Below are 15,000 nucleotides of genomic sequence, written 5' to 3' on the forward strand. Positions count from 1 at the left end.
GGTTAACAAATTTTTTAATATAAACTTCCTTTCAATAAATTTTACAAATAGGACTCAGTTGATATTATACAGAACTAAAGCATAAGACAGAGTATGAATTAAACCCCAGGCCTCCCTCATTAGGTGGCACTAGCGGCAGTTCCCCTGGCCGGAACGTTGGCTCTGAAGCAATTTGTGGTCCATTTGATGTGGGCCTGCTGGTCATTTCTCTGTAGTTTGCCTGTCAGTCATCATACCTGTGACCGGAAGGAGTCCCGCGTTCATTACGAGTTTATTGCTGTCAACACCGGCCACCAGAGGCGTAGTAAGGCGGTCTGCTGTTCAAATGGCCCCGAGTTAGAGCCCAGTCACCGGCAGGGAATAGTTTGATTATTTGAACTTCGTTAAAACATACTTGACTGATCTTCCACAAGGCCTAGCGACATAATTATAAAAGCATCACAACACCAACCCCTTAAATGAGACAGCTCTTGCATGTATTCTTTATGGAGGGTGGGTATTAGTGCCGAAATGGTGACATGTGAACGTGTGTGACATACACAATGACTGCCGGGCCATATAGAACGGACCATCAAGTATATGCCCAGAGTCGGACACGTAATATTCTGCACTGCAATAACCTCGTCTCTGGTTCATCTCACCTCTTTCCCACTGTCTATAACATCCAGTCTTTTAAACGCAGTGTGCCCGGACGTCTCGAAGTCGACAGATCTTGATTTGGGCTTTCATTTGTTCGCCATTTGTATTTTTCATGGAGACGCTTTACAGGCTTTTAATCTTTGTTTCTTTATACTTAAAAAAATATAGGTGGTAAGGCGTCACACACACACACACACACACACACACACACACACACACACACACACACACACACACACACACACACACACACACACACACACACACACACACACACACACACACACACACACACACACACACACACACACACACACACACACACACACACACACACACACACACACACACACACACACACACACAGAGTAAACTCAGATATACTCGACTACCCTGAAACATCTGCCACGATAAAAATTCCTGCCAATTAACAGCCAGTGCCTAAGATACGATATTCACATTTCATCCCGCGCGCATGGCCTTTCACGCAGATTGCACTCACAGGCTCTCCTTTACCCACACTACACAACTCTGGAGGGAAACATATAGTGTACATATAATCAAATGTTCATGTGTAGTCGCGTCGTATACTTGCTATATTTTACAGTATACACGTCAGCTCACCAATCGAGTGTATGAATGCAGTATATTACCTACAAATCACAATAATCAGATATTTTTTAGGTAATTTCAGCGTAAACATGTCTTTATACAGTCTTCAGTATAACTATGCTAATATAACAAATACGATATATCATGGCAAAAAATTAAAAGTTTCACAATTTATTATGGATATTTTTTTATGATAGACTACTTGATCACTATTCTTTTCTAAACAAAGAGAAAGTGAAATTCCTGGCCGAGCTGATCTAACATATTGTAATCTAGTGTAACTTAACCAAACCTAACTTCCCAAACCCAAGAAGCAATTAGGACTGTTTGCTTTTTGTTCGTTCAGTTAAAAACAATCAAAACGTGGTGTGTGTGTGTGTGTGTGTGTGTGTGTGTGTGTGTGTGTGTGTGTGTGTGTGTGTGTGTGTGTGTGTGTGTGTGTGTGTGTGTGTGTGTGTGTTTTATGTCAATGAGTATCATGGAACGTCGCACTCTATACATACGTGGATATACACACGCTCCGATAACACCATACACATCCGACCTACGCACATCAGGCCAGTCTTCCAAACTCAGTGTGTCCAGGAATTACAAAATGTTTGGATGCTCTTTAGGGGGTTTCTTTTGTTTGAGTTTCTTCGCAAATATAAGTTTTGAGGACTTTCAGCAGTTGGTTCCCTCTCTCATTAAAACAGAAGGAAAAAGTACACACTCTGGTAGTCTCTCTCTCTCTCCCTCTCTCTCTCTCTCTCTCCGAATATCTATCTATCTATCTGTCTATCTATATAAATACTTCTACCCAGACACCTTAATTGTGGAAGAGGTGGCCACAAGCAAATCGCCTCCATGTCACCCTGTCCTCCACCATCATGCTGCCGTCTCTCCAACTCACCCCTCCTTTCATATATCTCTCCATCCCATCCTCATTTACTTATTTTTGCATAATTACACCTTCATTTTCTTTTGTATGCTTTTCATAAATTTTGATCTCGAAATCTCGTGCATTGGTAACATTGCGCGAGGAATTTATGGTATACAGTGAAAATGAATGGTTGAGGAAAATGCGTTACAAAATCTACTTAGGCTCCTGTGGCTCTATGTCCGCGGCCATTCAGGACATTGTAGCAATTTCGAGGAAACGGGCCTCGTTCCCAAATGGCTAGAGCTGAGGTTTCTGAGTTTCCCGGGAAACGTCCTCGATTCCTTCCGAATGACTGGTCCTGCCTCGACTCTCGACTTCCCACTGATATCCGCATCCGCTGATATCCATGCCCAGTGATATCCGCACCCACTGATATCTGCACCCACTGATATCCTCACCCAAATATCCACACCCATTGATATCCTCAGCCACTGATAACCGCACCCACTGATATCCACACCCACTGATATCCACACCATCTTCCGATATCACAAGATATTGACTCCTTGAATCTGATTATTTCTTCTTCTAATTTTGTGTTTGCTATTTCTTCATAATTCCATTCATTATGAGCGAGGGCGAAACCCTCGCGAGTCTCTCGTCAAGTAGTGGCATTTTCTCACATATGAGCAGCCCAACCCGGCCCGGCCCGACCCGGCCTGACCGTAACGCTTTTGAGAAGCTTATATCTCAGCAACCACAGGGCCGATCACTGCGTGGTTTGCACCATATGATAGACCCTTTTTTAAGATTTGTTTCTGACAAGTTTCATCACACCCCGGCGATGCACGTGGCACGTGACACGCACCGAGTGCATCATGTCGTTAAGGCATGAAACTTGGTAGGTAGATAGCCATCAATATGCTCTAGACATCTTCGGGGTGTAAGGCGATATTTCATTTCTGTCGGATTTAAATGGCCTCACTCGTATCTTGCAGAGGAAGGCTTTTTTCTGGTTTTAGAACACAAAAACATTGTTGGGGTTACTGAAAGCTGTACGCAGTGTACGGTATATGATCCTTGTAGTTCCCAACATCTCAAATTGAATAATACTGTGTGGAGATTGCAAAATTATCGTTAAAAAAAAGGAAAAAAGGCACAAAATCTAGGAGCAAAACAGCTAACCTCCTCAGTACGAAGGGTCTGACTTTCCGAATCAAAATAAAATAGCTTAGTTGTTGCAAAATTAGTGGAGAAGTTTTCAAACCTTTCCACATCAAGAGTGTGCTTGTAAATTGAATAAAATCACCTATAAGGACATCACAGGACAGAAGGAACTAAAGATATACCTGTTTACGTTCCAGCAAGGCTGTTGACCTGTCCCTCATTCAGTTTTTGGATGCAGAACTTTGGAGCACAAGTTTTAACCGATACTTTCCAACCTACTCTATCGTTTAAGATGAATAAAAGTTGTTTCCTAGAGACAGTGTTGTATGGAAGCGAATATACTGCGTTCACTGCCTTCTCGAAGTTTTTAGTTATTCTCCTGGGATTATTAGAGCTAAACAGAGGTGTCCAAAATATACTAACCTTATTGAAATATGATTAAAAGTAAAAATTATTATACTCTCCACCACACATAGGGCCCATCTCATCTTTGATCTTCCTTTGAACCATATTCCATGCAGGCACCCTTTCGCATTCCTGTGTTTCATTATTGTGCACAGTATCGCAAGTTGCCAACCGTCTCACACATATCATAGTCTGATGGCTGTTTCTTTTTATATATGAATTAAAATATGACACAACCACCATTGTAATGAGCATTTGGCGCTATGGCTCCAACGCCGACGAAAAAATGCATTTGTGTTCTGTAGACCCATAGCAGCGAACACACACACACACACACACACACACACACACACACACACACACACACACACACACACACACACACACACACACACACACACACACACACACACACACACACACACACACACACACACACACACACACACACACACACACACACACACACACACACACACACACACACACACACACACACAAATGTTCACCCTTCATACACACACCGACGCACAACACACACACACACTCTTTCAGGGATAAAAGAAATGGTAAATTCGGGAGCGTTTCATTTCAGCTGTTAATGAAAGGTCTGATGAAAGGCTGGGATGAACGACGTGACCCTAATTGTTTCCTTTTGCTACACCGCCTCCATTATCGGCCTGTATTTCTTTCTGCTGTACTTTTTTCTTTCACTCTTTACTGTGTTTTCCCTGCCGTACACTGACTTACACCATATGTATCGGGAGTGAGATGATGATGATGATGATGATGATGAGGAGGAGGAGGAAGAAGAGGAGGAGGAGGATGGATGATGATGATGGCATTCTCCGTCGTGCATACCCATCTTTCTTATAACGCGCCTTCACAACCGCATATATAACAGTTTCAGAGTTTGCCCTCCATCCATTACCCAGTACCTCTTAATACTCTTTTTCTCTATTTCTTTTCTACATTAACATTTTCAGGACATAAATATTCTTAATTGCTTTCTTGTGACTGACGCTAAGCAATTATATTTTTAACGTTAATCTCTTTTCTCGTTTTTTAGGCTTTTAAGAAATAATTATCAGTTAGCTCATTATCGTGCTAATAAATATGAGCAGGTTTGTAAAATATGGCTCCATAAAATGATTAATTATCACCACACATTTTTATTCAGTTTGTGAATGTTTTCCTCCCCAACCCTCGACTACAAAGAATAATAGTAGTAGTAGTAGTTATAGCAGTATTAATAATTGTTGCTGCAGTAATAGCAGCAGCAGCAGTAGTAGTAGTAGTAGTAATAATAATAATAATAATAATAATAATAATAATAAATGTAAAAAAAAATCCACCATTTCGCTTGTTATCAAGTTCTTGCTATTTCGAGATTTATAAGTAATGAGGCAACAAGATGAAAAACTAACCTCAGATGGTAACTTTACGAAGCTGAAAGGGAGCGTCCTCTCCATTTTGGGTGAAAAACAACATCTATCTATCTATCTATTGCCAGACGCCTCAATCCCGTTTGGGGTGGCCACAAACAAATCGCCTCCAAGTCGCCCTGTCCCCCGCCATTTCACTGCCCTGCTCCCAACTCACACCTCCCTCTCTCATATACCTCTCCACCCCATCCCTCCATCTCATCCTCGGCCTCCCCCTCCCTCTTCCCCCCTCCACCTCACTCACATACACTCTCTTCGTCAGTCTTTCACCCTCCATCCTCTCCACATGGCCAAACCACCTCAGTGTGTTCCTCATAACGCTTCCTATCACATCCATATCCAACATACTGTACCTTTATTTGTTGCAGAATACAGAATAATTTACTTCTTAGTTCTTTATGGTGTAGTAATGACCAGGCTTATGTAATATGCCAACGATATTCAACATCATCATCATCATCGTCTACTGTAGACCTCTTCTTCCATCTGATAGAGAAAAAAACAAACAAACAAACAAACTCCAGCCAAATTAATTATGCTAGAGAGTGACTTTCCATACCAGGTACTGTACAAGTTAACCCTTTCTACTACTACTACTACTACTGCTGCTGCTACTACTACTACTACTGCTGCTACTGCTGCTGCTACTACTACTACTACTACTACTACTACTGAAAAAGGGGGTAGCAAGAATAAACAAAAAACACCTCACAGGAAAGAAAAAAAAAAGTCTGTATAAAAAGTCCTTCCACACGCATTCTTCCACCATCATGCAGTGGCTTTGAGCAGATTTGTAAAACACGAAGAAAATGAAGAAATGGAAAAAAAAAATGACTATGAAAATCTGCGTCGTTATTGGATTTACTTGGAAGGTTTTTAGGTTCACTGGTGATGGGATGAATCAGGGGGGAAAATGGCGAGCAGATGTCAACAGATGGTAAGGGGAGAGAGAGAGAGAGAGAGAGAGACCGCAAACAGACAGACAGACAGACAGACAGGCAGGCAAACAGAGATACACAAAGACAGACAGACAGAGAGACACACAGGAAGACATACAGAGACAGACAGACACACAGGTAGACCGATATAGACAGTGACACAGAGAGACAGAGACAGAGACAGCGAATCAAAGGAAGGTAAAACATAGACTATCAGACAGAAAAACAGACAGGCAGGCAGAAAGAAAGACAGGTAAACAGAATAAGAAAAGAGACGGAACCAACAGAATGGGACAGACAGTAATTCTGTGGTTGGCAAAACTAGATTACCAGATTCCTTACATGTTACGAATCCATCAAAGCATAAAAGACAATAGCAACTCCATCCCACCGAGAAAAGAGGTATAATACAATCAGTCAGGAATGCTTAAAAATATTCTTAATAATCCCTCGCTTCGCCACGATAAATATCCGCCTGCGTGTAGAAAATCTTATAACCAGCGGGCTTCTGCGTTTGGCATATTAATGAAGCACTTGGGAGGTTACGATGTCTTAAAATAAAGCAGAAGGATGGGAAGAAAATTGCAGTTTCGATTTCCGGCCCGACCGTGGGAGACCTTTGGGCAGGATCTTCTTTTACCGGTTGTTTTCGTTGGCTAGAAGTGAAAATAGGGATCTGGGTGGAAAATTGATGGTTTTGTGTCGTAGTAAGGGATATGTATGAATGTTTACCTTGTCAGTCATGCTTCTATATGTTTATGATATTCCCTTATCTACTGAATATTCGTAGTGCATATTATGTTAAGCTTCGACACTTGTTCCTATCTTGAAACTTTCTTCCCCACCAGATAACCCTTCCTCTGTCCCCTTTCTTCCATCCTTCCTTCCTTCCTTCCTTGTTCTCTCCATTCATTTCTTCCACCTTTGTGGCAAACTCCCTAGCATTTCTCAAAAGTGCTTTCTTTGTGAACAACGCAAAATTATAGTTAATTACAAATAAATGGCTGAAAGGGGGGAGAGAGAGAGAGAGAGAGAGAGAGAGGGGGGGGGAGGGGAGAATATTAGATCTGACAACTTTATATGCCACTCCTTACTGCGATCGGGGACAGACACACACAATCCCGTCCAATATAAGGGTTGAATATTTCCCGTACAAAACATGACTAGGGTTTAACACAGTCAAGGGTAGTGCTCAAGATACTGACTACCAACACCTGGATTCAACAGGAAATATATTTTCTAGATTTCAAGGTTAAAGACATAACTAAGGGAAAATAGTTGATGTCCTAGCGGCTGAAATTTAGCTGTCAGAATCTTCCTACACACACAACAGAAATATGGTAGTCAACAAACCTCAGTAATGTGAATTATGAAAAAAAGACAAATTCTGATCTAGTGCGTTAATATGTATACATCTAAGCCATTTCTACGGCCCTCGTTTCATCGCTTTTCACATTCCCTTACGTTGTAGTCCTCAGAAAAAAAAGGGGGAAAGAAAAAGGAATTATAATAGTTTTCCCTTCTGTTGTAGTTATAAGATAGAGAAGAAATAATAATAATGATAATAAAAAATAGGATGATAATAATAATAATAATAATAATAATAATACCGGTAATAATAATAAAATCAGTATATTTCACAGTCAGGAATATCAGCTGAGTCGAAAAAGAAGCAGTAGTGTTGTTCATTTCGAAATGCATTCGTTTCTGGGATGAAGATAAAATTTTTTTGGGGTGATTATATGTAACGGACTGTCACGTTTATCACATAGTTTATCACATGCTTTAAATTGTCACCTCTGGGTCGGATTTTTTTCCTGAAAAACTAAAGGCAGTGTTTACTCTGCTTCTAGTCCTGTTTAAATTGTCACTGCTGGATCGGATCGCATTTAACAGGTATAAAAAGTGGCAGTGTTGACTGACTTTCTAGTCCTGATTGTCGAGGGTTCCGATGAGCCAGTCGGGCTAAAAGTCAGATGTCGTACGCATCGTTTCGAATCCCTACGAAGCGACTGGAGATTTTTCGACCAGATATTGCCATGAGGGGCTTAAGCCAGTCATCTACCCACGTAAATGCTAGACTGCAGTAGCCAAAACTTCAAGGAGGTATTATAAAGGATTATTTGTTGCCGATTTGCAGACAGACAGACAGACAGACAGACTAAGACAAATAGATAGACAGATGTATTGATAGGCAGACAGATAGACAAAAGTCAGATAGATGGTTAGATAGATATATAGACAGATGGAGTCAGTGTTTCCACCATTAAGGTCTAGGTACGCTGGCTAGGTAACAAGATAGAGTTACAGAAGGAGGGATTATGAATGGAGAGAGAAACAGGCAGAGAAAAAAATTAGTCCCCCTCATTACTAGTGGTTGAACAGAGTAAAATCGTCTGTTGCAAGTAAAATCTCAGTACTTAACAAGCGTCTGTGGCAGCGAAAATGTCAATGGAGGAATTTTTATCCCACTAGCCCTTCTCAGCTAGCAAAATCGTCTGGGTTTAGCCTTAGCACGAAAAGTTGCTCATTAGTAGCATCAAAAGTGTTAACAGCCCAGACCGCGAAAAGAATTTTGCATGAGGAAAGGAAACACAAAATTGATTTATAAGTACCTTAGCATTTAAGTACCAGCCATTCCCTACAGCACCAGCTTCGACAATCGAATTTCCAGCCAGGTCCCTAATTGCACTGTTTAACTGAAGAAGGAAGCATAGATATACACGTATCAGCTGCTCGAGGTTCGCAGTGACAGACGATCTATTGTTCTATTTTTGCCAAGTTCAAGTCTTTTCCTAAAACACAACCCTCAGCAGTCAAGTTTACATCCCGGTCCCCTATTGTATCGCTGGATGAACAGAGACAAAGGGAGAAACAAACTTTGCCCAACTGAGGCTTGGCTGTGTCGTTGTGTATATAGAAACTGTGACAGAGGAGTTCATTATACTTGTCTCTCACGTGTTATATTTCTCAGCAATTTGCCCAGCTGTGTGAATTCCTGTGTATGAATTCCAGTATTCATGTATGTATAAGTATGGATGGATGGATGGATGGGTGTTTGGGTTGATAGATGGATGGATGGATGAATAGAAGGATAAATGGCGGGCTGGATGGGAAGATAGGTGGACAAATGGATGGATAGAAGCATACCCGTAGAAGGACAGATGGATGGACAGATGGATGTATGGATATTTTCGTGTGTTTGCATTATTAAATTTAAATCCTGCAATCAGATGATATAGTTTTCATCCTGTTTTCCTTCCCCTGTGCTGATTCTACTGATCATTACACCACCGGCTTTCCCAGCTGAGGAAGAAGAAGCAAAACTCTGATCAACTTGCGTAATTAGGTCACCAGGCACAGCAGTGAACAGGATCCCCAGTGTCTACATTTGCCAATACACGATGATGATGATCCTGTGTCAGTATTTGCCAAAGCGCTGGTAGGAAAGATTTACACGATGATGATGATGATGATGACAGTGATGATGATGATGATGTCTGAAGGAAAGGAGAAACTGTGAGAGGATACTGGGAGAAAGTTTGATCAGGCAAAGTCTGGGAGGAGAATGAGGATATACTGATGAAAGTGTGTGGAGAGGCAAGGATGTTGTGACGAGAGTATGGTGAGGCAAGGATGTGGTGAGACTGGGGAGGAACGGTGATGATTATGGTGATGAACAGTGTAGTGAGGCAAAGATGTGATGAGGATAGAGAGGGCTGAGGCAAGGGTATGGCGAAGTGAGGGAAGAATGATGACAGGTTATGGTGAGGAGAATGTATGAGACAACAGTGTGATGAGGCATGGGTGTGGTGAGGTAAGGGAGGAGTGGTGAGAAAATATGGAGAGAAAAGAATGTCCCCCTAGCATCTATCCTTTACCATTTAAGCTCTGATTATTGTGCGTTAGTAATCTCATATATGTTATTTATGACAATTATGTCTCTATAGAAAAGATATGACGCATACAGAAGACTGACGTACCATATACATAAATAAGTTGGTGAATAGATGTTGTTAGTTGAGATCTTATACTCAGTGAAATAGGTCTCTTAGTGTGATATGTGCGGGGGAGTAGGTCGTTGTGGACAGTTAAGCAATATGATAATTTAATTGGGAAGAATTATTGCAGATATTTACTACTCATTAAGATTATATGGATACATATATATTTTCAAGATATGCAGATGCAGATAAACAAACAGATGGACAGGTAGATAGATAGATAGGTAGGTAGACAGATAGATGGACAAATACATAATTTACAGCGTGCTCTTTGCTACAAACATCAGAGCAGTACAGTAAGTAGGCTACATACTGCATGTTCCCTAACAGACACCATCTCAAGCACACACACACACACACACACACACACACACACACACACACACACACACACACACACACACACAGTGTATAACAACGAGCAATCCCAAAATCATGAATACACACACAGGCACACGTAAACACATGTGGACGGATCTCAATGGCTATAACAAAGCCTCGTTTCCTCAGTGTGTACGCGCAAACACGCACATGCAAGTACACACACATACACATACTCACATGCAAATAAACACACACACACACACACACACACACACACACACACACACACACACACACACACACACACACACACACACACACAACAGCGCAGTATCTCAGAGGCTTGGATATACACCCAGGCCCTCACAAACACATGTGCACTGCTATCATTGTCCGTCACTTAACCCTGTTTCCTCCACACACACACACACACACACACACACACACACACACACACACACACACACACACACACACACACACACACACACACACACTCGAACTCCTTGTCAAACTTTAATTGGCAGTTGTGTTTAAAAATAAAAGGGCTGCCGCTGACTGGGCCACAAGAGGGTGCTTCTGGTAGTTATTGTAGGAACGAGAGCCTTTCAAGGATCCCGTCTTCTCGTGGATTTGGAAGACTTATAGAAAACTCTCCCATATCTTTTTATTTTGATGGTATGGAACGGTAATATTCCCATTCACATGTTATTATTACATAAGGAAATCAGTATTATCATGTGCCCTTTATTTTAGTATATGGAACAGTAATATTCCCATTGTACTGTTTATTTTTGCATAGGGAATGTTGATAGTCTTATTTACTCGTGTGGCTGTGAATAAGGAAGGGGAGTGTTGTCATGTGTATAATCATTTGCACGGCTTTGTATTGTTACGTGTGTGTGTGTGTGTGTGTGTGTGTGTGTGTGTGTGTGTGTGTGTGTGTGTGTGTGTGCATTGTATATACTACCGTCATATATATTTTTTCTGCATGTATTGTATTTATTTATTATTAAGCTTCCGCACCTCCATGCCACACAGAAACAACTGATTTCCACTTCAGGGTGAGAGGTTGATAAATACGACTCTGCCGCGATTATTCAAAAGGATGATTTATGTTCACACCACCGGGCTCTTAAAGAAAATGTTAGAGTGTAATGCGCAACATAAATCGCTTAGGAAGAGACGTTACGAAGCCCCTTGAGTAACCTATATTACGTTCCTTATACCCCTTGTGGTCTAGTGGGGTAAGAGTGTCTGTTGGTGATGAATATGCACGTAAGCCAGTCACCTACCCTTAAATGTTCTGGACTACCGTAGCCTAGCCTCGGGTCCCTATGCCTCGAAAAAAGACATGGGAGGATTGGATGAGAGTCCGTTTATGAAGTATGCCTGCAAACTGTAATCTCTTTCAATCCAAGGGCGTTTTTTTTTTCCCTTTTGCCATGTTCTTGCAATCGCGAGAGAGAGAGAGAGAGAGAGAGAGAGAGAGAGAGAGAGAGAGAACAGGATCAAGGGAGTAAGCAGTATTTCATTTCGCTGGTATAATTCATCCACAAGTGACTGCTTCGCTAAGGCGGCACATGCGATGGAAGGCTGAAGGAGGCGGCCGTAACTCCTTGAAATCCTGTAGCAGTCGTTCCCGCTGATTAGACACCATCTGCCATGATGAAGGGCGCCGGGTATCTGTCGGAGGTGCTGCCGTCGTCCATCCCCTTCACTGAGGTCCTCCACTCCCTCAGAAGTAGCCAGAACAGACAGAGGCCCGTATTCGTGTCGCGTGAGGAGGCTCCGCAACGCTTTTTCTGAAATGAGTTACTTTGTTTATTACATCTTACTGTCCTCTTCTGGTACATAAATCCATCCAGTACTGCCTTTCGTTTATTCCTCTTCTGTGTTACATAAATCCATCCAGTATTGCGATACTCTGCATAAGTATCGTCCAAAAGGATATTAACCAGCCATATACAGAGATGAATGGTTAAGGAAGAGGTGTTAGGGCGCTTCATTAACCAACGGGAATACGAGCCAAAGACACAAGCATCTTCCTGTAGTCTGACGAATACATAGCGGAGATATCGAACCATCTGCAATATGCATTGGCAGAGATAGGGTTTTCACTGTATTTCGCCAGTTGTAAATATTCTTCAGAGAGAAATGGGAGAATAGTTGTACAGGGTGGTTCGAAAATAGCACTCCACAAGAAATTTACCTGCACGGCTCATTGTGCTGGTGTGGGCGTGGGTGTGTCAGTGGGAGTAGGAAATGAATAAATGATACAGGATAGGCATTGATTACCCTGACTGAGCCTTTCCCGCAACACATGAGAAATTGCCTAGTGGAGTGTATTTCCCATGATAAATTACAGCTGACATCGAAAAAGCCCCTGGAAGGTAAAGTTGATGTGAATTATTATAAACGTGAGATATAGTTGTGGAGAAAGAGTATCCCTTCATTATTTCGTCAAACACTTATGAAATGTGTACATTAAAAGAAGAAAAGTTATTGACTCCGACCGTCCCGTTACTGTGTTCCGGAAGTCTTTGTTCACTATGCTGTTTTTAATAGTAACGACGAGAAGCGATACTGCAGAAAATATCTTTGGGTTTATACAATGTCCAGTAAGTTATTATCATTATTATTATGGTTATTATGATGATGATTATGATGATGATTATTATTATTTTTATTATTATTATTATTATTATTCTGTAGGTGGTGGCGACCATCATTCCCTCACTTGATGTAGTGCTACCGACTTCTTCCGTCACCTTTATTATTATTTTTTCTATGTCTGTCATCTTTTCCTCCTATTTCTCCCATTTTTCCTGTCACATTTTATTACACGTCTTTCCTTTTTCAGGGACCTTTACATTGAGTGACAAGCCTAATGCTTTCCCGTAAGCCAAGAAACATTTTACAACGATGGGTGGTAACCATAACCCATACGTGTTCCTTACGTGTCAGCAAGTGGGTTGACGGAGAGTTAGTGTTCCTCCTCGTAAAACTCAAAGTCTAACGGCCTTCCCTTGCGCGATTATGGCGTCTGGCTGTAGGTAGATTATTATTAAAATTATTATTATTATTATTATTATTGTCCTCACCCTGCCCTTGGGTGGGAAAGGAGGTCCTGATGATGATGATGATGATGATGATGATTATTATTATTATTATTTATATGCATGCCTGTTCTTCCATCTCATGCAGCATAAAGAAAAGATCTTCTAGTATATGATATACACTGTCAATTTAGAAGGACTTTGCCAAACGAAAAAAAATAAAATAAAATAATATAACTACGGTCATTGGGAAACCTTTGATCACCTGGCTGTACTTCTTGGAGGCACCGTACAGTAGGGGTCAATAGTTCATTTACATCCTCTCCAAAACCCTCTCCAAACCGCTCTAAACATTAACTGAAATTGAACAAACACGGCAAAAATCGAATTGGTTGAAATATCATCATCATCATCATCATCATCATCATCATCATCATCATCATCATCATCATTATAAACTACACTTCCATTATTAAGTACGTATCAGCATTGCCAACAGAAATTCCCATTACCTTCGCAGTGATATATTTCGGCTCCTGCATCGAGTTTACCAAAGACATTAAACAACTTTGGAGTGGAGTGGACGGGAGCTTTGTCATAATGGCGGAACAGCAGCCACCGTATCACACACACACACACACACACACACACACACCGGAACTAGAAAATCGGAAGTTTTATCAGCCTTTTCTTTCTTTTGTCTTATACTCAAAGTGCAGCCAATTAAAGCCTCTAATTCGATGGCCGCTCTTTTTTATTTACATTTTTTTTTTCACTTCCGACAGAAAGGTTTGGAAATTGCATTGCTCCTTTGAGTCATGTCGAGGAAGTGAAAATCGAGTGTGTTCACAGTAAAAGCAATTACCTCACAATAAAGATGACGTATAGTTTGTTTCGGTCTATTTCCAGATTCTATCTTTTAGCTCAGGAAGTATCTCTCGGATGGAATGGCTTAGGAAAAATTGCTGTTAAGTCTCCAGTTCGATGGCGACTTTGCTCATTTTATTCTTGCTACCACCAGGCTATTTATCGCAGCCTAAGGGAAGAATATTCGGACAGACACGTTTGCTGTTATATTCCCGCTGCCCCCAGACGATTTTATTGAGCTTTGAAAGTACCCCTTAAAGTGATGCAAGTTAATTTTCCAGGGATTTATTTACCCCACGTCAACAGCGGAAGGAACCAGAGAGAAAGTAGAGGGCCGTCCTAAGGTGATTAAAGTCTCCCAGCATCACCAAGAATAAATTAGAATAGGACGCCATCGTAGTGAAGTCGATTAATCACCGAAAATTAATTTGCCCCACCTCAGCTGGGCGGGAAGCAGAGCGAGTGACAGGTGGGAAGGATGGAAGAGACGCGACGAATTTAGGTGTGTTTACGTGTGTCTTGCCTCACGAGAACTATATTTACCTTAGGAAAGACTTCTGGAATAGGAATAGAATGATATAACCTTTACTAACCCCATCACTACTCTAGTTCTTTCATCCTAACTTGGTTCAGATTTTCGTCCTTTTGCGGCTTCTTCCACGTAGGGCAGTGTGAGGA

Source organism: Coenobita brevimanus, chromosome 92, assembly GCF_032717465.1.
Source record: "Coenobita brevimanus isolate Jiangsu-jjx chromosome 92, ASM3271746v2, whole genome shotgun sequence".
NCBI classification, from domain to species: Eukaryota; Metazoa; Arthropoda; class Malacostraca; order Decapoda; family Coenobitidae; genus Coenobita; species Coenobita brevimanus.